The sequence below is a fragment of the Cuculus canorus genome, chromosome 1 (genome assembly GCF_017976375.1).
Source record: "Cuculus canorus isolate bCucCan1 chromosome 1, bCucCan1.pri, whole genome shotgun sequence".
In the NCBI taxonomy this organism is placed as follows: Eukaryota; Metazoa; Chordata; class Aves; order Cuculiformes; family Cuculidae; genus Cuculus; species Cuculus canorus.
This window is the reverse complement of record NC_071401.1, coordinates 76,729,787-76,753,055: the sequence shown is the minus strand read 5'-3', so window position 1 is coordinate 76,753,055 and position 23,269 is coordinate 76,729,787. Positions and strand designations below refer to the sequence as shown.

The following is a 23,269-nucleotide window of genomic DNA, read 5'->3' as shown; positions in this document are numbered from 1 at the left end:
TTTATTATCCTTGGGAAAAGAAAGGCAGCTTCATACACAGTTCGAGAATTAAAATGGAGGAGATTAAATACCTCATCCATGGACAAACAAACAGTTTACAGGTTGCAGTTTGTATTACTGTTGTTCAATATACAGTCCTGAGTCCCTTCACTTCACAGGATTTCCATCGGATCTGATCTGTGTAGCTGATGGACAAGTAACTTCTGCATCTCCTGTCCCAACAGGTTGTCTGCTTTGCAGAAGCCCTTTTTCTATGTGGCAGGCAGCTGGCATGGGTATCTGGGGGCACTGGAGAGAAGAAATGATTGAGAATTCCCTAAGGGAATGTTCTTGGTGGGGGGGGGCAGGGTTCAACTGCAAAAGTATTTTTCTCATGAAATAAGGTTTCATGAGAATGCAGACTGTTGACAAATTCGTCTGCTTATAAAAACGAAGTAAGATGTTAGTCTGACTTGAACTTCTAGACAACTTTGGCTCTTTTGATCTGAGCTGTAACATCTGATTTCAAGTCAGTGACATACTGCTTGGTTGTCCCTTCAGCAGAAGTTTTCTTGGTAGGATTTGTAGAGATGCCTGAGCTCCTTTTTCAGCTCAGTGTGACCCAAACTGTGTAAGTATCATTCCAGGGAAATACAGCAAAACTTTGAAATATCAAATATTTTCTAAGAACAAGAAATGTGGCAAAGAAAAAATGCTGCAGAAATGTTCCAGTTTTTCATGTTAATGCCTTGCCTCAGCTTTGGGGTTTGAAAAGATACTAAGATGCTAGCATTTCTTGTGCCTTGGAAAGTTTTGCAACAGAGGAGATCTCTCTATAATTCTTTCTGGATATGGCATAGTACTAACAATGTTTAGCATTTCTCACTTCTGGCACAGACTTCTGCATGGCATACGATATAGCTGACCTACAGTGTGCAGGTTGAAGAAAACCTCTCTTTTAGAACAGAATGGCTTAACTGTGAGGATGTTACACATTTTTTAGTAAACTTGTGGTTTAAGGGCTTTCATTTGGAAGGCAAGATTTTGCATGGTTTGATGGTCTCAGCTAACATGCAGATAATGGGAGTTTGAGTTGGTACCTGCTTGCTTCAGGTGACAATTTATCAATTTAGGTTTTAATTTTTCAGGGAAGTTTTGGTGAGATGACACTGTCAAATCTTTGTGATCATATGTTTGGATATAACTACTGGAATAGCAGAATGGTATTGTTTCTGACAGCTACTGCTTCATGTTTGGCTGTTGAAGGCACATATCATACAGCTTTTGCTGTTTGCCTGGATCTTTATTTTGCTTAGCTTGAGTCACTGTATGACTGTTTTTTGCAGCAGGTCACTGAATAAGTAGTTGGTACAAAATGCAGTGAAATAAAGTTTCTCTTTTTTCCTATGCTAATGGAGGTTACAGAAATATAAGGCAAATCTTGTCTTGTTACTTTGTAAATCTTGTTTTCACGGAGGCTTCTGAAGTCTGGAATATTAAGAAAAAAACTGTTGTAATTTAACTACTGTCTATTACTTTTAAGAGTACCAAGGTGTAATTATCACTAAAGTATCAACTAATTGTAAAACCCTAGGAAATGAAATGGAAAAACAACAGTAAACTAATTATTTCCAGTTAATTCTTCATATGTATATATACTAGAGAGCAGATGTTTTAGAAACTCCAAAGCCTTATAGAATCCTTCTTTGTCAGTCTTTTTAACTTCTTATTCTTCCATATAATTTTGGAATAGACTATCAGAGTCTTCTTATCACTGATTTATTACACATGAATGTGCACAAACTTGTTCAGCGTAGCAAATAAAGCATTTGCCCTGTAGCAGATGTGGTAAATGAAATCCAGCAAATATGATTCTTTGGTTAAAATACCTTAATCAGAAACTCCAGTCAGTGTTGTCATTAAGGCAAGTGCAGGTGGAAGGTTTTTTACCACCTTTCTGCCTGTCTGAGCTGTTTATTACTTAGATTGCATAAGCGATGGAGGAAGAAGTTGTCCTGAAGACATCTTTCCTTCTCTCTTGCCTGCAGCTGTGCTGCAGCCTCAGGTGAGATCAGAGTGGTTTGAGACACTTAAATAACCAAGACTGAGGGAATGGTCATCTAAGGACCACTCCACCAAGAGGATGCCCTGATCTTTATAATCTCTGCCTGTTTTAATGATACTCTGCCAAAAGGCTGAGTCATCTTGCTTGAAAGCCAATGAATTTACCAAAGGTCTGCCTTAAGGACATCTTTGTGCACTGTGGCTTTCAGAGTGTAATTGTAAATTTAAGGATGTCTGACATTTCTGGTCTTATTTTTAAACTTCTGTTGGAAAATGTATGTGCATTTTAATACCTATGAGTCAGACACTCTGCCAGGGTAATTAGTTTATCTTCATTGCATTCACTGCAGCAATGTTGATAAAAGCAGTTAAGTCCTGCTTTGTGAAATCCAGCTCTGCACATTCTTAAATTCACAAATATTAACTACAGATTTTAAAACCATTGTGTGACACTCATCTTGAGAACAGTTTTTCCTATTAAAACTATTGCAGAGTTTTTTAAATTTCTTATACTGCCTTCTCATAAATTTATCTTCATCTTGCAACATCATATTTTGTGCCAGCTTTTCTGGAGGTTATTTTTACATTCCAGTGTTGCCTTGAGTTTTATATTCTAATGTTATCTGGGGGTTATTGAATAGTATTTTGTATTCTGGATGTCCTTCTATTCCTGCAGGTGCTGATTTGAAATTACTAAGGAGGGGACTATAAAAAACATTAGAAATTAATTTCAACACCAGTATTTTGGGTGTGAATATTACCTTTTCCTCTCAAAGTGTAACTGTTTAGCTGCTTGTTTCATTTAAAGAAAAAAAGCATGCCTTTATTTTTATCAGGTGTCTGTGTCAAAGGCAAATCACTTTGTGTTTGACTTCATAACCCAAGATGTTGATTTTTAAGCTAGCTTTGTTTCTTTCTAAGCTATATGCCGGGTCATATTTTTCCCTGCTGCAGCTTGTTCACTCCTACCATATAATCAGATCCTGAGGTCTGGTGTCTCTCTATTTGGCACAGCTCCATAAGGAGACAGAGTGCTTCTTCTGTCTTTAGCGTATATTGAATTCTCTGGGCCCAGAAGGATTTCCATGGCAGCGGAATTCAACTAATGAGAGAAAGTCCTTTTCTCCACTTCCCATTCTGCACTTCCCCTGCAGCTGGTGCAGACCTAGCTAGGTCTGGCCTGCATAAAATTGTGTTACATGAAAAAAAACCAAAACAGTGAAGGCATGATTCCACATTAGGTTACTTTGTGTCTGGTCCACCAGCTGAAAACTGTTCCTATGTTCAGTAATTTATTGAAAGGAATTATATTAATTAAGGAAAGATGAGTTAACAAATCCAAATAAGCAAAAATTTGAGGTTTTGAAACAGTGGTAAATATTTGGTATCAAAATTGTTGTCCTTGCTGTGTGCCAACTTAAACCTACAAGTTTGTTCACTGCATTGCTGACTGCTGAACTAAGCCTCAGCTGGAATTTTCCAGAATGAGTGTTGACGCACTGACAAAGAACACACAAAACCAAATTTACTACGTTTTACTATAAATATGTAATATTTATACATAATGTACTAATTGCAACTGTCCCTGCCCATCCCAGGGGAGTTGGAACTAGATGATCTTTAAGGTCCTTTTCAACCCAAACTGTTCTATGATTCTATGATATTACATCATAGTAGGTTTTTGCTGCACATTTATAAGAACTCCTGAAGCTTTTTGTCTACTTAACCAGCTCAGAACACATGCTAAAAGTACTTCTTGATCTTAAGTAGGGAGAAGGTAGGATAGTGAGTTAGCATCCAACATCCTGAGCTCTCAAAAGAGCCTGCTAACTACTTTTGCCAGGTCAGAAGCAGAACAGAGTAGACCACGCTGAAGTTCCTATGTCAATGGTGCTGCTATTGGAAACCCAGGCGAAGTAATCCCACTTTGCCTCTGCTTTAGTGAATGAGGCAATACGGTGCTTGAGACATGAGACCAGACAGAGGGCTTACGTGTCTGCCCATTTTGCCTGGGAGGTGCTTGGTGAGTGAGAGTGTGGCAGACACCTACAGTGAGCAGCAAGGTCACAGCTATTTTGATTCAGCTGTGTCTGCTGGAGTCACAGGCAACTCCGAGAGCAGATTATTAACTGAGCATTGATAAGGGAGATCTGACCTTTCCTACTGATAACCAGAGCTCAAAGAACATAAAATTGTCAGTGATTTGTTGTACTTGTTGGCTACTTGTCTTTTAACTTGAACCAACCTCATAAGAGTCCCCTAAAGCTATCAGGCTCCATGAGTTTGGGCTGGTTTTCTTCCCTGAAATGCCTGAACTTACACCTTGCACCACCTCCTGGCTGCCCTTCCCTCCATAGGTTCCCACTGGACAGACTGTAAAAGTTTCTTCCTTCAGGGGCAGAATCTTCTTTCTCTTCCCCAGGGAGAGTGTGAATTTCTCATGCATGCACATACACTTGGGTTACAGATGTGAAACTGAGTATTCACAGGAAGATGCAAAAACCCCATCACTTACCTTTTCTTACATGATGAATGACAATTCCTCTTCCTTACATCTAGCTGTATCATTGTGTCTTTGAAGGCTGACCGCCTTCAAAACCAATTCTCATGTCTCTCAGAAGACCTTAAGAAGCTAAGTGTAGAACATAGTTTTCTGGATCCACTGTGTGTGATAGTACAGGTGCCGTGTGGGTTTACCACAAAACCTGTTCCTCAAAGGTAGAAAGTGAATTGCAGAATTAGAATGTGGGTTATGATACTTGGTTATTTCAGTTAAAAAACCAGTGTGCATCCCACCCTGCATTAATCATGTGTCATTAACAATTTTATTTTATTATTTTATTTTTTTATAACACTAAAACACAATATTTTATCCTATAGAACTAACTAATTTTTGATGCCACATTCTGCTGAACTTTCAGAAAAATGCAATTCCCATCCCATCCTGTAAGGAGTGTGTGTTCTATATGGAAAGGTGTGCATTTCCAGAAAAGTTCTGCTATTGTTTTGTCTTTATAATGTTGGAGTTCTTACTGCACCTTTTACTCTGTTTCCACATGAAAATCTGAAACTGTCCTCAAATTCCCCTGCTTGGTCCTGAAACCAAAAAGGTGATTTTGGGGTGAATCCTTCATAATCCTTACTAAATTCGTAAGTCTTGCACCTTTTGCTGAATCACTTTTCACCAGGGAAGTTTACCCCTAAGGCTCTAATTATTTCAGGAAAGCAACTTTATGCTTCCTTTGATTGCATTCTGGAGAGGATTCTCCTAGACTTTACCACAGTAAAAGGTCTTTGCATACCGCATACTCATTTCAAGGGAGACATGTCCACTGAGCTATGTTTGGGGAACATGGGACATACATTCCTGATAACTGCTCTTAATGCACCTGTCTCTGTGTTGCAGCTGCTTCGAGCTGTTGTGTAAGTGTGCAGGACTAAACCATCACTGGAAAATCGCTAAGTTATCTCCATGTTGGCTGGCGTAAATGGCTGGTCTTACCCTTAAGCAATGTGCTATGTTGATCCCTGGAGATAGTTGGTTTCTGTTGCGTGTTAAAGCATATAACTGGATCCATCCACCTGAGGATATGGCTGGATAAAGTGCAGTAGTGCTTTAAATCAAGTTTTCCCTTCATCCACGCCTTCCTTTTGAGCTGGACAGTGCCAGTATTACGTGAACTCCTTTCTTGCTTGCACTTGCAAGAAAAATAAGTATTGTCTTTAAATGGGAATGCAAAGTAATAAAATTTTCAGACCTTTTCTTCTTTTCCCTGTGACATACGGAGTGCTGGATCCTTTCATAAGTTAAAAGGAAATATATTTTAAGAAGCCTTTAATTAAAATCCTGGCAGCACATCATCGTAACATTTCTTTTCTGCAGCTCAATTCAATAAGATTTCTTGTACTGATAGGAATTTTTCTGGATAGTGACTACTTTTCGCATTGGTGGATAAAGCCTTTGCAAAAGCAAATGGGTGATATTGGGGCTTTTCTTCAGACATCAGATTCGCCCAGTTGTCCCCTGACATCAAAAGACAGATTTCCATTTAGAGTGGAACAGAGATACTAACAGGCTGATATTAAGTTAGAGGCAAAGAATTTGGAGAAGAGTGGGTGGTATGAATTTGCAGGTTTGTATTTCTTTATATTTTATCTTTTTTCACTCAAGAAAGGTGTAAATCAAACAGCAATGATACTTCACATTTGGGTTTTTTTTTTTTGGCTTTTGTTTGTTTATTTTAATGAAAGCCACCAAGGGGCAGCAGATAGAAGTTGATCTCATTGTTTAAAATCTCAAACAAAAATATATTTTTTATTATTATTACTATTATTATTATTTCTTTAAAGTTGCATTTGGGGTCCAGTGTTTTCTTTCACAAGAAACTAAGCTTTGGGAATGAGGAAATCACCCTCTCTAAGGAAGGGAAAGCAGATAACACATAGATGCTAAGGATGATAAAACCTTTGCCAGCAAGGCAAATAAAGCTTTGCAACAAAGCTTTTCCAAAGCTTATGGATTCCCACACCTACTTCTTTTCATTCTGACAGCCACTTGCTCTTGATGTAGATGGCAGACTGTATTCTATTTACTGCTTGTGTCATTTTGTAATTTTCTTTTTAGTCTGACATGAGGAAATTGGTGCTTCTGGAGTGCCTGTGGCTCTGACTACTACGGGATGTTGCCAGTTTACTGGGCGGCTGTTAAGTGTTTCTGCATCACTCTGATGTTTCAGTAGTTTCAACTGGACACGTACATTTTCTTACTAAAGTCCTGGGAGCCCGTTAAGCTTTTAGCAGACCCAGAGCAGTTAGATGAGAATGGGAATAATCTCTTCCACCGCAAATTGACTTCCCCCTTTGTAGCCCTAGACACTGTTTCCAGCTGCTTTCAGTCTTTTAAATCCTTGAAAGCTTTCCTAATCCTCGTGTAGGCAGCCTTTCTGCGCTCTCCCTCCCCCCCTTCCTCCTGATTGGCGAGGCTGTTTCATGGCCTAATTCAGCCAACTGCTGCATCCCTGGGCTGCGGTTTGAAATCGGAGCCAGGCGGACAGTTGCCTCCCCGCTCCCGACTTTTCATAGGCTGGGCAAGGAAGGTTGGGAAACTTGACATTGTCTTTAAGAAGAGTTCCCTCCAGCAAAGGATAAAAAGCGGGGAGGGGGGGGTGGGGGGGGGAAGAGAGAGGAAACTTGCTTACGGTGGGAAACTTGATGGATTTGTGCCCTGCCGACAGCAGCGCGGTGGGAGCAGCCCCTGGCCGGCTGGATGGATGATGGGAATCTCACCATGAGGCAGGTAAGGAGGCGCTGCCCAGCCACGGGCTGTCGGGGCTCGCATCGCCCCAGGTAGTGCCGCTACCAATCTCGACAGAGCTCCGGCTGCTGTTTTGTTCCCTTCTTCTTTCTTAGCCTTGTTAAAAGTGAAGTTTCCGGGCTGAAAATAAATAAACGATTTGAGGATTTTTTGCTTAATCCTCCCCGTAGGCAGTGATGCTCACGTAGGTCATTGTGCGTTTCGGGTCATTGTGCGTTTTGCGAGGGATGTAAATCAATTCCAGTTTGCCATGGTTTAAATGCATTGTGTAGGCTGTCTCGCAGTCCCGTTTGTGACATGCAAAAGGGAAGGACTTGCTGTGTTATAAGCCTAAATATGCCAATAATTCGGACCAGGAATGATTTATTAAACAGCTCTGCGTGAGTTCCTTGCCTGCCAGTGTTTTAATCTTCTGATTGCTTTAAAATGTAGTAGTTTCAAGCTGCCTTACAACTTCACAAAACTACTTTAAGATGGGTTTTCTAGGGATTTTTTTCTTAGGTGATTCAAATGAGATATATATTTTTTAAAGACTTTTGTTCACCTAAGGGAGACAAAAGGATCTTTTATTCTCATTCTCACTGTTAGAAGGCACAGTGGCAAAATGTTTTGGATTCTCACCGTTCATAGTTTTACAACAATGTGCAGTCACAAGAGCTTTGTGGCAGCAAGGAAAACAGGCTGGGCTGTTATCTTAAGTCTGAATCAGAGATCTATCCCAGTTTAAAAAGACTTGCCAGTCTACTTCCGAAATTTGCACTTTAAATGTTATTATCTAGATAAGCAATGGGTAAATATTAGGAAGTCGGAGAAGTTTTCCAGGTTTCTTTCTGTGTGGGTGTTAGTCATTCAGCTCTCAGCTGGACTTTTATAGTATGTGTCCAGGGAACGTCTGTGCAAGGATATTGCACCTGTAGTGCAAATGGAGTATTTGTTTTCCACTCTCTGAAACCATAGTGGGATATGTTAGCTTCCTCACACCATTTTTTTTTTGTAAGGTACAAGAGATGGGGGAAGAGTGAAGAAAGAGAGAATATAGGTATTTTTACTCCTCCCATCACCTTTCTCCCACTAGCAAAAAAAAGAAATACTTTTATAGCTCATGAGAGGGACGTTCTTGTCCTTGTGAAGCAAAACAAAGGGCATTTTATTTACTGGATAGCTCAAGTTGGTCAGTTGGATGCACGTAGTCATCAGAAGTCATTATCGCCACAAGAGGGTACTTTGGCGCAGGGGGTTGCCAGCGAGAAATGAGAGAGCAGCAGCAATGTTACAGGATGGCAATAATAAGTAGAATGCTCTGTGAAACGTGCACTTTACTCTCCTGAAATATTTCTACCTAAGGCATAAAGCTTCGTGGGTAATGAAGATTCCTAAATAGGTGGGTTAAAAGAGCAAGGCAAATAAGTCAGGGAGGGGAGGATGTTAGTACACGCCCGAACCTTCCCTCCCCCTCCAAAAGAGAAAGAGAGGAAGACAGACATTCCAGCCTAAAAAGAGGTGCAGCCACAAGCACAGGCGGGCTAATTCCTGCAAGACCCGTCCCGTTCCCGTAGGTGTTTGCAGCCCATCCCTTCCCCGCCCCCCGGGGGGGGGTGTCAGGGGGATGCGAGGGGGGAGCGCCCGCTGCAGCGCTGCCGGGGGCTGTTTGAACACCTGCCTGGGAGGGCCGTTTCTCTCTCCGTGCCAAGTGAACGATTCAGAAGTGTTTCTCTGGGTTTGGTTGGTTCATTGCGCGCAAATATTTTCAGTTTGGCAAGGAAAGCCAAATCCAGGGAGCTGGCAGTCAAGGGGAGTAGAGTTACTGGGTGCCCTCCCCCCTCCTCCCAGCAACATACTTGATATTTCGGTGGGAAATGAAGATTGTGATGAGCTATGAGCTAACCTTGCAAAATGTTTAGGAAATCCATTACAGCAGACACTTAGGAATATGAAAGCCATGTGCAGCTGGAGCCCTTACACCCGTTTCCAGTTTGAAATTGTTACGGGAAAAACTAATATTCAGAAGGTCGCTTTTCTGTTGGCCTTTTTATGGCTCTGCTATTCAGAGCAACAGAGAGCTTTTTTTTACTTAGTCTTCCCCGTTGCAATCCTCTCTCCCCACCTGTCCTGTTGCTTTCCCTGCCCTTCCCTGTTGCTCTCTTCCTCACCCTACACCAGCTGACTGTAATGCAGTAAGAGGGTGGGCTAACCCCTTCCAGTTATCAAGCTCTGGGAGTGAGTGCTCCTCACTTTTGAGAGGCATTTGGTGGGAGTATAGCTTAGTTTGGGGTTGCAGAGTTAACCATCAAGCAGGCAGTGTGTTGCAGGCATTGGAATGAAACTGTGTATTATGCTGATGACTGATCTGGCCCAAAGGCAGCCCACAGGTGTTGAAGAATAGCACGTAGCAATAGAAATCCACTAACTGCCTCAACCAAAGTGTAGGAATTGCTGTAGAAATGTAATATGCAATCTGTTGAGTTGATAAGATTCAACCTACTTTACCACTGTGCCAGGCCAATAGTCTTTAGCAGATAACAGGGGTAAACATTGTGTTGGGATTTGCAAATGAGACTGTATAAAGAAGCAATAACCTCAGCAAGAGATGTCTCCTTGCTATCTGGCAGAATGACCTCACATGCAAGCTCCAGTAACCAATAAGAGAAAATTGTTATTCATGTGACATCTGGGAAATTATGCTGGTGACTGTGTACCCATAAAAGTGTAACCATCCCTAGGAAATATACCTGTTTGGGTGTGCTAGCGTGCTATAAGACTAGTGCTAGGAAGCAGAAGTGCTGGGTTTTTTTTTGTTTTTTTATTTAATCTAACACTGTTGCAAGACAAAAATAAACAGATAACCTGACAAGAAAAAATCTCTTGCAGTTAATACGTTTTCTGATGTGCAGAGTGTTCAGTTCCATTTATTACTTAAAAAAGAAATTCCTAAATAAGGGAACTTGCAAGTGATGAGAACTCCTGACAAGATGCTCAGCCTTCACCTGGCAGAGTTGCTATTTCATGTGGCTGGTCACAGTTCCGTGACTGAATTCCCTGAGTTTGCTGCAGAACTGGAGAGGGCACTGTGGGCTCTGTTTTAAAGTTCCCCAAACCTGTTTCACAGAAAATCAAATACTTGATGAATTTTAATACTTCATTTTCACTCACTTTCACCCACAACATATCCCTGAAATGCAAGTCATAAGACTGTCATTGACAACAAATGCGACTCCTTGCTTTGGTCTCTTCCTGTTGAAGTCTCCTTGACCATGATCAAAACAGACTTGAGCCCCTCATCTCATAAAGAGGTTCAACAAAACAACTGTTAACTTACAGGCCACCAAAATGAAAAACCTATGTTGCTAAGGCACATAAAGCTGTTACAATTACTTAACATGACTGCTGTCATACACCTTTTAGTGTGCATATAATTCATCAAGTGAATAGATGCTGCATACGATTTTCAGTGTAAAACACATGCAAAATTCAAAATCATCCCCTTTCCTTCCAGCTGTATAAGTTCTCAGCATGTGTTTCTGATTTCCTATTTTCTTTTGCATACCTTTTAAAATTCTTAATGTGTTCCTTCAGTAGAAAAGATGTATTCTTATCCTGGAGTGCTGTAATCCTTAGCCTTGCTTTGAAAAGAAATATAAAAAGAAAACAAAAAGTTCATCCTGGGATGTTTTGTTGTTTGTTTGGTCTGTGAGGGGAAGAATGAGCATCTCAGAGAATGCAGATTTTTTTTTATGTATCACGCAGAATAAAGAAAACAAGTGTACAGAGTCTGCAGGCTGGGAGTGTATCAGTTAATGAGCGGCTGAACATTGTTCGGTAGGAAGCCTGGGGAGGTTTTTTGTGCGTGTGCATATGTGTGTTGTCTGTTCTCTTTGATCACTTGTGTGGTAAATAGACATGCAGGGTCGCTATAGCAACATGTGCTGTAGGTTGGTGGGAACAGAGGGGATGGGATTCCCAGACAAAGGGTAGTTTGTTATAGTGGTTGGTTCTGATTAGAAAAAGGTGGCACCAATCAGGGCATTTAAAAACATCAGTTTTGCAAAACATAAATGGATGTTATCGGTTTCAAAGTGATGTTTGTTTCTGTAGCTTTGAAAAGGCAGATTATATGGAAGATTTGGGAGGAAGGGTGGGGATAATAAAAAGCAGAACCAAAACCCTGTAACACTTTTGAAAGTAAAGATGTTGATGCTGGTTGTACTTTTCCTGGTGTTGCTGCATTGCCTATGCTTTTTGCAAGAAAGCATTCGTAGGAACCAAATTACTGCAGATGATGCTACACATAGTGGTGTTTTTAAAATATGGTTTTAGGGATGCAGTGAAAATAACCTATTGTTATGTAGTACATCTGATCCATTACCTTTCTCCAGTTTCTAAAAGTCGTGTGTATGTTTTGCGATGAAAAGATACTATACCTATTTCAACAGCCTACCTGTAGAGGTCAGACTTGAAGTTCTTAAAATTTTCACAAGATAGAAATTCAAGATAAAGCTAAAACTATAAAAATACAAACCCAGCCATAGCCACTTTCCTCATTAACTTTATGTGGAATACTCTTAAGATAATGTGCGTTTGTCAGAGTCGGGTTATTAAGTAACATTGCATTCTGCATTGATGGCACCCTGAAACACATTAAAATTCAGCCTTGTCTCGCATCTTGAACAGAGCCCAACCTAAAGCTTTTATTAGTGTCTGAATTATTTAGATGTGTATCTCCATGTCTCTGATCCGCACCAGGACTCCTACCTTTGATGAGATCTATCTCCGGCTCTCTCCCTCCCGCCTGCCTGGCAGTCTGCTGCGCTGGCTGCTGGCTTCCCACTGCTGCCCAGTCCCATGGCTTCCCTGCTAGGGAGGGACAGGGTGGCAGGCAGCGGCATGGAGGGCTTCAGCAGCTTCTGAGCTCTGGAAAAAGTTGTCAGACCTCAGAGTCCCTCCACAAAGTAACACCAGAGGTAAGGAGTCCGCTGGAGGCTGGGGTCGAAGAAAAGTAACTGCTGGGAATGAGGAGCCTTGCGATGGTAAATGCTCAGGGAATAATATGCTAAAGCTCAGCAAATGCCTCAGTATTTGGAGGACAGTTTGATTTGGCTGAGGGTGAAGACTGAGCTGAGAGAAAAGAGCAGACGTGTATTCACATACAACCATGTGAATAGCCTGTTGAATGTGCATTGGAGTTTGAACTGAATTTAATTCAGACTTCTTAGGGTACTTCATTCTTTAGCCTGTTCTTCAACTTGAAGTCTTTTATTGCAGTTGTGCAGCTTAGAGCGTGTAATGCTTGAGCAAGCTGTAAGGAATTACTGTATATCCCTGAGATCCCTGGGTTGCAGTGCATAATCCACCCTGTCTGAAATCTGGAAAAGGCACTAAAGGGTAGGAAGCTGATTTTGATCTCTTTTCTAAACAATAAAAATAGCTTTTAATTCTTTAAAGTTCTTCCCTATTTGCTGTCGTGTCGTGGTTGTTTATTATTATTATTCATATCTTCCCAGGAGGATATGGGAGAACAAAAATAGCTGGCAAATAGGCTATGTTTGTTTTGTCCTGAAGTATGATAAAACTTTTCTGGTTGTGTAAGTTTTGAGATAGCAGGGTGCAATTTTAAGATAGTAAAACAAATGAAAGTAAGTTCTGGCTTTTACTGCTGCCTTAGTGTGACAATAAATGTGAAGGTCCATGAGTCTGATAGGATTTTTCATTGTAGTATATAGTAATGAAAATATTTATGGAGGGATGTTTCATGGCCCCAGAAAGGAGCTGGTGATGCGCTGTAACAGTTGCCTCACATTTTAGGGCAGGAGGCTAATGTATTCCTCATGCCTCTGGTGGCACTAATCGTATCGGCAGCTTCCTATCACTGCACACTGTCCACCTTGGACTGCTGGTGCGCCTTGTGGGCCCGTATCATCACCTGCTGCCTCCATTTGGCATGTCTGCATTCCAGGCAGGTGCCTATGACTAATAGCATTACTTGGCTCTTTGGGTCTGCAGGTATTTAATTACTGAACAGCTGCAGCAGGAGCTCAGACAGACTCCTCACCAGAGTGATAGATTCGACTCATTTGTGATACTGACAAGCTGATGCACTACTTTGAAGAGAGAGCTTGCTCATATGAGACCCTCAGACCTTCTCTGAGATCTCCATTTTTGATCTTTTATCAGAAGACTAGTTCTGAGCACTAGCTGAGACTAGTGCTTTCTTCCATAACATACCGGGAAATCAGGATTTCATGGCAAAATGGTTCTCAAAGAATTCTTATTTTTTCAGTAGTTGTCTAAAGTGGAAACATGATCTCTCTTCCGTGTTTTGTTTTGGTTTGTGTACCACATACATGTTTAGAATTGAAGTTGCTCAATCCAGCCACTCCATCCTAAAAACAGCTAACATCCCCATCACCAAGCAAGCTTCAAAAGCCTCGGAAGGGAGTTTTATCATTGGAACATATTGGGTTTCCCACCCTAAGATTATGTCCTTACTGCAAAACCTATGTATTCTACAGGAAGATGTAAACTGTATTCACAACTTCTGCTTTGTGGACTACCAAGGTCTGTCTGTCTCCCACCTCTGCTTTTTTTTCCTCCTTCCCGTCCAGCTCCATGGGAAGTTGGGGCCTCAAGCTCTCAGTCTGATCTCTGGTCCCACTGCAGCTCTGGAGACAGGGATACAGACAGATAATCACTCTAGCTTCTCATGTTTCTGTCCTTGTGGGAGTCGCTAGAGGCTGTAGGTGGAAACCTCCACAATTCTGTAGTCTCGCTGAAATATATGTGTGCTGTAAATCTGACATGCGGAGGAACAAGAGTACAGAAAGGGAAGGCTGCCCTGAGCAAGAAAAGGACTCGTTTTCAGAGAACCACCGTCTGTGGACAGAGTGCTTGGGCAGGGACGCATGATAGCCAAGCACAGAGAGGATTTGTCTTCGTGAAGTGGACAGAAGTGTGTATATGCCTCTGTTCTGCCTTGTGTTAACTGGCATCAAAATGAATGTGCACTTTGCTCACTGACAGATGTTAGCTATGCAGACTTTGTTTTGATAGATAATAGGAAACTTAGGGAGCTTAGATTTTTGACCGTATACAAAGTTACAGTATTTCACCAGCCCAAATTGTACCTCTTGAAACAAGTTGTAAAGAGTTAATGATTTAATTGCTAGTTGCATAACCTCAGAGATATAGTTTAGCCAAGATTTCAAGCTAGGAGTTAAGCAGTTCAAAAGTGCACTGTATTGTTTTGGTCTAATTAACACAACATGGTGATAAGACATTAAAGCAGAGTGACAACGCTATACATAAATAACAGGGGACATTAATGCCCGAAGACACAGTCTACATTGTAAAAATATGAAAAAAAAAAAAGGGTTATTATGTTAGATAGGTCAATGTGATTTGACCTAGTTTTGCTTTGCTGCTTGGAAATTATGTCAGTATTCGTTATGTCATCTCCTTGGATGAGCAATTTAACATCCTTTTTGCATTGCAGTGTTGTCCTAATATTTTATATATATTTACTTAGTCTCTAAAAGGATCCTTGAGGCTAATTCTAGAGATCTGGGAAAAAACGATACAAAACAAAACCTCCTGATATTTATTTCTCTTATATATATATCCTTTGTGCAACAAAAAGTAGTGAATGTACACAGCATAGTTCTATCTACAAATTCTGAAAAGTATCTTGTTCCTTTTGCATATTCATGAACTTTAATGAGCTTTATAAAGAATGAGTGTGCTAACTCATGTAGGCATGTAAGCCTTTCCCATGCAGGTTTTTCATAGCTAGAAAATGGCTTATTTAACTTTATCCAGATGCTTATGTAATATAAAAGTGGATTAAAGGAATCATACTTTCCTTTTGAAACGTAAGGTTTCATGTGAAGTCATCAATATTTCTCTTGGAAAAACTGAGATTGTTTTTTTTTTAGTGTTCAACAAAATCACATGGACTTTCCTTCTTATAATCTTTTACACTCTGTTTTGTTTTGTTGTTTTGTTTTTTTTCTCTCTCCTACCATCTAGACTTGTAAGGCAAGACTTCGTGTTTGCCAGGACTCAAATTGTGGTACGTCAGGGAACAACTAGAGGGTTAAATGCTACTGTTCCTTGCTCTAAAGGAAAAATAATCCGTTGTTGTTACAGCCAATTACATTATTCTGGTAAGCGCTAGCAAAGGAAAACACTATCTTTCTTAGCTGTACCTGTCTGCCCACAGCTATGCTCTTTATTGGTGTGTAACCAGTGTACGATGTTGCAGGGTTGCAGCTTTTGCTTCTTAGCCTTGCTTGATCCAGAATGGGCATCTCTGCACCCTGATTTTACTTCTGCTGAAGTAATTGTGATTGGGGAGGTGAATTCCCCCTTCAAAATACTACATTATTGTAGTTATTCCTTAAGTGGTCTGTGAATAAACTTGCAAACCTGTGACAGATGCTGAACAGATCAGATCAGAGTGTGAGAACAAAATCAGGCTTTTTTCCCTCCTTTATTTTTACAATTTTTATTTTCATTCATATTTTCTTGAATATTAAGAAATTTGTTCTTGAGTTTCAGCATAAGCTTGTTCCTTGCAGTGCTGAAATATTATAATGAGGCATGAGCTCTACAGGTGCCTCACCATTTCTTCATAAATACATCTAGTCTTCAAAAGGTCGCACTTACTTAGATTTTTTTAGCTCAAATGAAATTTAAAATTGTAATAGCTGTCCAAAGTCTTTGAGTATACTTCAGATGCAAATGCTCTTACATCCCTTGTGAACCAGCTTAATTGGAACAAAAGCCTGATAAGAATGAGCCTTCAGAGGTGCCTCTTCTGTGTTATAACTTTTGCTCTTGATCCCTAATTAAGCCTTTTTACTGAAGGTTAAAAAATCCTCCCATAATATAACTCTCCTTGAATGTCTTGACTGCTGAAGAAAATGTCATGGGAGAAGTCTGCTACTGCCTACCATGCTCCTCCTCCCTTTAAAGAGATCTAAAGTGTAAACTGCTTATGAAAGATTAGCAATGATTGGAAGTAAATATCACATATCCCCAGAGCAGTAGAAGCCCAGGTAATGAATGCCTTTTGAGTGTGTGTTTGTACACTGATCATGCAGTATTATGTTGGCGTATAAGCAGATAAGAAAACATATCTGCCTCCCCTTCAAATTTACAACCTCAAGGAGATGAAGAACTCAACAAAACACAGCCCTGCTGTATTTTGGGTAGGAAGGCTGGGAAAACCAAATCCCTACTTTCAAAGGAAAATACCTATCGTTTTTAACCTGTGAAATTCGATGTAAAGAGAGGTGCTTGAGGGAGAAGGTGATTGTAGACTGACACCACTATTCAAATAGCTTGCAAAACTTTTATTCACAGAAAGCTCAGATTTCACTCCGGAGATCGTCTAGTCCAATCTTCCCTTCAACACAGGGCACTACAGCTACTTCTTCAAACAACTTCGATGATTTCTAGCACATGAGACTCCAGTGATTCTCCCTGGGCAGCCTGTTCCACTCTCTGGCTGCTCTTATGGGAAGAATTTTTTTCTTGTATCCAGACAGAATTTCCTCTGAAGCAGCTCATGACCACTGGCTCTTGTCCTGTCAGTGACTGTCCTTGTGAAGAGTAGCACTGTTTCCACTGCAAGTAACTTTTTTTAGATATTCAAGAAGTGTGATTAGTTCCTCCCTGAGCTTTCTCTTCTCCAGACTACGCAAACCTCGTTTCTCCAAACTTAATTCGTAAGTCAAGTTCTCCAACTCCCCCCCTCCTCCTCAACCTGTCCTTCCCAGCTTCTGCAACTGAGGGCACAATATTCCAGGTGTAGCCTGATAAGTGCCAAGAGGACTGAAATAGCCATATTGCTCAGTTTACTGAGAGTGCTTTTGCTGGTGCAGACCAGGAGAGTTCTGGCCACCCTTCCTGCAAAGGCACGTTGCTGCCTCCCACTCAGCTTTCTGTGTGCCACCACCCCCAGGTCGCTATCAGCAGAGCTGCTCCTCAACCCATCAGTCCCCAGCTTGTGCGATTTCTTGGAATTACTTCTTTCCAGGTGTAGGAAATTATATTTGTCTTTGTTAAAGCTTGTACTAAGGCTGTGTAACTTCCTCAAAAGTTACAGGCTCCAAGAGAAGCTTCTTGGCTGGGTTAACACCCCCCACCCCACCCTAAACCTTTAGCTTGATCTTATTGCATGATTGCCCACAAAAGGCTTCAGTTGTTTCTCAAGCATAATCTGTCTTTCTGGACAAGAAATCCTGGGGTATTAGATCATGGATCTTGCCTAATTTGCCAGTTTCCAAGATTTTTTCTGTTTTCTGTGAATTTATACTTGCAAATATTGTAGAGGAGTTAGCTTTAGGAAGACAGATTGTGTCTTTAGGTCCAGAAAACCTGGAAGCTATTACCAGAAAAAAAACAGTTTTGTGGAGAAATGCACTTTATTTCCCTGTTTGTCTTGAGCTGATGAGGTACGTATGTCCCAAGAGAGACTGATAATGGTGCCGATTTCTTTTTTTCCTAAGATTCCCCTGAGTTTTCAGGCTAATTCCAGTACATTGTCCTATTCCAGGGAATTTGGGGTTTTTACCTCTTTGGATCAAACCTCGCTGCTCCCACCTTGTCCCTGCTCTAAGTTTTCTATTACTACCTCTATTTAGTTTCTATTACTACTAGTAATAGAAACTACTAGTTTCTATTACTACAGGGAAGCCTCACTTCCCTGTCCCCAGTTTATTGGCATCTGTCTTTAACTTCCTGCTCCTTTCCCAGATATCAGGACAGCACTAGAGCTCACAGGAGCTATAGGGTAAAAAGAGGGGAGAGAGGGAAGAGAGGTGGGTCTTGAAGAAAGAGGGGAATCATAGAATGGTTTGCACTGGAAGGGACCTTAAAAGTCATCTAGTTCCAAATCCCCTGCCATGGGCAAGGACAAGTCCCACTAGATCAGGCTGCTCAAGGCCCCATCCAAGATGTCTTTGAGCATTTCTAGAGAGGGAGCATCCACAGCTTCCCTGGGCAGCTTGTTCCAGTGCCTCACCACCCTCATCATGAAGAATGTCTTACTAATATCTAATCTAAGGCTTCCCTCTTCCAACTCAAAGCCATTAAATGCCATCCCAATCCTCCTCCTTTTTTTAATGTGCTTTTAACTTCATCAGGGAGATAAAAAAATTCCTAAGCTTGAAAACATTTTTTACTTTTTCCAAACATCTTTTGGCTGGTGTTTGCGGTATTGGTTGGTATTACACCAGGGGATGACTAAATGGCTTTGACTTTTTGCAGTACTTGAGAAGAGGTAAAGCAAGGGAAAGAGAAAGAAGGGGGCAGCTCTGGCTGTTTGTTTGCTGCTCTTATATAACAACAGGGAAACCAGCTCTCTATTTCCCTTGACAGCAGTACATTTTAAAATACCAAGGTGCATTCCAGAGACTAGACTAGGTTACTCAGAAAATAAAGTACAGAAGAGAGGGACAGAGAGAGGCCCAGAGGGAGAACAACTATGTGGGAGAGGAGACCAGGAGGAGCCTGCAACGAAGGAAAAGATTACTGGACTCTCTCCTTAAAATTGCATTAGGAAAGCAGAGGAAGGAGGCTTTATACAGAAAATGTGAAAGAGGCTTGTTTGTAAGACTTGTGGATGAAAATAGGACTTTTGGTGCTACAAAATCAGAAGTTTCATTGGGAAGCATAGATGCAAGAAAGAGGAATAATTCATAAACTTCAAAATCCTGGAGGCAAAGAGAAGAAAGGCAGCAAACACAAAGGTAAGGAGGGTAAAGAAGAGCTCTGAAGGCATACAAAGGGGTTTAAACACTCGCAACAGCTATTGTAGTTTTCCATTCTTTCTCTATTAAACTGTCTAACCTACCTCATCATGAAAGGACTGTTCCTGATGGTACTTGTCCTTTACAGGCTGTTTTGTTTGCTGTGCATAGTTATAAAGGGATGATCAATGGATTTTTTGTTTTAAAAATTCTCTGGACAGCTATTTTCCTAGCAAACATTTTGTTCTAGTAGGTAAGAAAAAGGTACTGCAATGTTCTGGGATGTTGTGGTTTTGACATCTCTAAAAGCAGCTAAAAAGTATAAGGCTTAGTTTCTGATCAAACTCCAATATTTTTGGCTTTTTCAATCATTCTTGTCATTACGTAGTGTGTAAATAAACATGTTCTACCGAGCGTTGAAACCTTGCATATGAGGGCTTGAGGTATGAAATAATCAGATAAAAAGTCAAATGTCCCAGTAACTTTATACATCTTAATTTCTAAAATTTGTAAGCCAGGCTTACAGAGCAGTATCTGTAAAAAAACTCTGGAAATCTTTTTTTTAATCATTTGGTACTGTTAAAAAGTACCAATTATATGGCCCTTACTCATGATGAACTTGTAGCTCTTCTGTGTGAACAAAGACTTGTTCAGAAGTGACTGTGTGGCTTTTAGTAGAAAGAACAAACCTATATTTTTTTATTTTGCGGATGCATGAAAATTTTTACTCCCCCAAACTAAACCTTTCCCACACAATTTCATGATTGTAGTTATATAGGAAACGCTAGTTTTTAATCATAAAGACATCTGATGTTTTGTTACAATAAAGTAAAAAGTATTGCGAAAGGTGTGACACCAGCTAGGGGCTTACCTGATATGGACAGATACTGTACAATGCTGTACGTCAGGCCAGGCACAAGTCCAGCCATTAGAGTTGAAAGGTGAGTGGTTTAATTAATTTTCCCACCTTTAGACTGTTTCATTTGAAAGCACTATGCAAAGTCTTATCCATTAGGTTGAAAGAATACATGTTAATGTGCTTTGCTCTGCAGATATGCAGTAGGTGGTATTAGGATGGCAAATGTGCTGTAGCAAATCAAGCAAGCTTGGGGATTTAGTCATATTTACAATAGACATCTGTTTACTTACTCTGTTCCCTTTCTTATGTAGGGTGAAAAGGTTACGCATGCCTTCAGGTGATAATGCACAAATTATTTAATTAATAGGAATGGTTTTGCTCCAAATCAGAAGGTCAAGAATCTTAGCCTAGTGTGTGGGAAAGAGTGATACTCAGAGTGATTAACACCCAGAGGAAATTTCTCAGAGTTTATTTTGGCTGGTCCATAGTTGATACCTCCCATGGCTAATGGAATGCCCGGCTCCACGTCAATCACAATTTGCAGAGCTTAGCTCTGAATAGCAGTTATTGGTCACATATGTTGGCCTGTCAACTCTTGTTTCAGGAACAGGATGCAAAATGGCACATGGGTAAACTGCAGCAATAGGGGCTTTTTGTTTCTATATTGTTGTTGTTGAAAGACTCAGATTTTATTTTTAAAAAAGCAAATACAGGAAGGCTTTTGGGGTAAATTTACTTATGAAATATGCCGCACTACTCAACTTTGCAGGCAGGAGGCGTGTGAGAGAGAGTGAGGGGTTAGGAGAATGGGAACAATTTCCCATGGCAATTGTCACTTGTGCCCTAGGCTGTATGACTGTTGTATGAGGAGGATCTAATAGTATTAAAGATAGATATATAGTTTTATATTTATATATATATATGTGGATAAAAATTATTACTTAACATCATAGCTCTTGTTGTTGATGATGATATACACTGTTGGCTAAGCTTGTTTCCATAGAGAGTTGGAGGAGAGTGTGCATATTGAGTCAGTAGAGTGTTAGCCAAGGTGTGTCAGAGGGCAGCTATGCCTTTCTGGTGTACTGCTGCTATGAGAGTTGTAACTACAGCAAATCCTTTGTTGGCCGCTCCATACCAGCTAGCTGAAACAGAAAGCTAATCAGGAAGGGGAATTGTGCAATGACATACTGGAGTTCCTTCGGAAAATTTTGTCACATCTTGATCTTATCTGGAAAACTGGGATTATAATAATGATTTTGAAGGATATTTTGAAGTTTATTTACTGTTCTATTTACAAAGAGCGGTAAGAACTGGTGATATTGCTGAGTGGTGCAGTTGCTGCACCGGAAGGATGGGATGTCATCCGGAGGGACTTAGACAAGCTGGAGAAGCGGGCCTTTGCAAACCTCATGAGGTTCAACAAGGCCAAGTCCTACACCTGGGTCATGGCAATCTGAGGTTTCAGTACAGGATGGGGGATAATGTGATGGAGTGCTGCCTTGCAGAAAAAGACTTGGGGGTGCTTATTGATGAAAAGCTTGACATGAGCTGGCAATGTGCGCTCACAGCCCAGAAGGCCAACCGTATCCTGGGCTGCATCAAAAGAAGCGTGGCCAGCAGGGCAAGAGGGGCGATTCTGCCCCTTTATTCCTCTGTTGTGAGACCTCATTGGAGTATTGTGTCCAGTTCTGGAATCCTCAATTTAGGAAGGATTTGGAGCTGTTGGAGCAGGTCCAGAGGAGGGCTATATAGAAGACCAGAGGGCTGGAGCCCCTCTGCTATGAGAACAGGCTGAGAGAGTTGGGGTTGTTCAGCCTGGAGAAGAGAAGGCTCTGAGGAGACCTTATATCAGCCTTACAGTACCTGATGGGGGCTTATGAGAAAGCTGGGGAGGGACTTTTTATAAAGGCATGGAGTGATAGGACCAGGGGGAATGGCTTTAAATTGGAGAGTGGCAGACTTAGGCTAGGCATAAGGAGGAGTTTTTTCACAATGAGAGTGGTGAGGCACTGGCACAGGTTGGAAGGAACCTTAAAGATCATCTAATTCCACCTCTCCTGCCATGGGCAGGGACACCTCTCAGTAGATCAAGATCCCATCCAACCTGGCCTTGAACACCTCCAGGGATGGGGCATCCACAACTTCCCTGGGCAACCTGTGCCAGTGTCTCACGACCCTCATAGTGAAGAAATTCCTCCTTACGTCTAGCCTAAATCTGCCCCTCTCCAGTTTATACCCATTGCCCCTAGTCCTATCACTCTGTGCCCTTATAAAAGGTCCCTTCCCAGCTTTCTTGTTATGCCCCCTTTAGGTACTGGAAGGAGGGGTTTAGATATGGCTAGAGGAATCTCAGGAATTGTTCCAAGAAATCTTAATAACCAACACAGAAAATTCTTATTCACGAGTTTGCACACTGAAGACTGTAAACACTTGAGTGAATACAAGTTTATCTGCCTTATTAATGGTGTTTTGGACCTCTGGGTCTAAATCTATGGCATATTACTTAGATCAAAGAAGGAAGCGAGGAAGCAGATATGAAAAGAGGCCCTGCAAAATCAGACCTTTCCCAACAAAGCCTTGCCAACCTAATCTTTATTATCTGTGCTGTCTATCTTCAATGGCATCCAGAGAGACCTTGACAGATGAGTGGGCCCATGAGAACCTCATGAAATTCAACAAGGCCAAGTACAAGGTCCTGCACCTGGGTCAGGGCAATCCCCAGTATCAACACAGGCTGGGGGAAGAATAGATTGAGTAGCACTGAACAGGAGGAGTTGGGCCTACTGGTGGATAAAAAATTGGATATGAGCTGGCAATGTGTGTTTGCAGGCCAAAAAGCCCATTGTATTTTGGGCTGCATCAGAAGTGTGACCAGCAGGTCAAAGAGGGTAATTCTGCCCCTCTTCTCCACTTTGGTGAGACCCCACTCTGAGTACTGTGTCCAGCTCTAAAGCCCTCAGCACAAGAAAGACGTGGACCTGTTAGAGCAGGTCCAGAGGAAAGCCACAAAAATAATTAGAAGGCTGGAATACCTCTTCTTTGAAGAAAGGTTGAGAGAGTTAGGGTTGTTCAGCCTGGAGAAGAGTAGACACAGGGAGACTTCAACTGCAGCCTTTTTGTACTTAAAAGGGGCTTATAAGAAAGGTGAAGAGAGACGTTTTACCAGAACTTGTAGAGACAGGACAAAGAGTAATGGTTTTAAACTATAAGAGGGTAGATTTAGGTTGGATATAAGGAAGAAGTTTTTTTACAGTGAAGGTGGTAAGACACGGGAACAGATTGCCCAGATGTGGGTGCCTCATT

The 23,269-nt window shown here is 41.2% G+C and overlaps 1 protein-coding gene across 5 annotated transcripts in view; it reads left to right on the top strand.

Annotated features, from left to right (window-relative positions):
• Positions 1 to 23,269, top strand: part of MID1 (midline 1) — a 254,414-nt gene that overhangs the window by 93,603 nt on the left and 137,542 nt on the right. Inside the window, exon 1 of one of the 5 annotated variants that reach the window (XM_054077422.1) lies at positions 7,217 to 7,339. The exons of 3 other annotated variants lie outside the window; for them this stretch is intronic. The gene's annotated coding sequence lies outside the window, so the exon portion shown is untranslated. Of the gene's footprint in view, positions 1 to 7,216; positions 7,340 to 12,293; positions 12,316 to 23,269 lie in introns of those variants that run through there. One more of the 5 variants, XM_054077456.1, reaches the window with a different exon arrangement.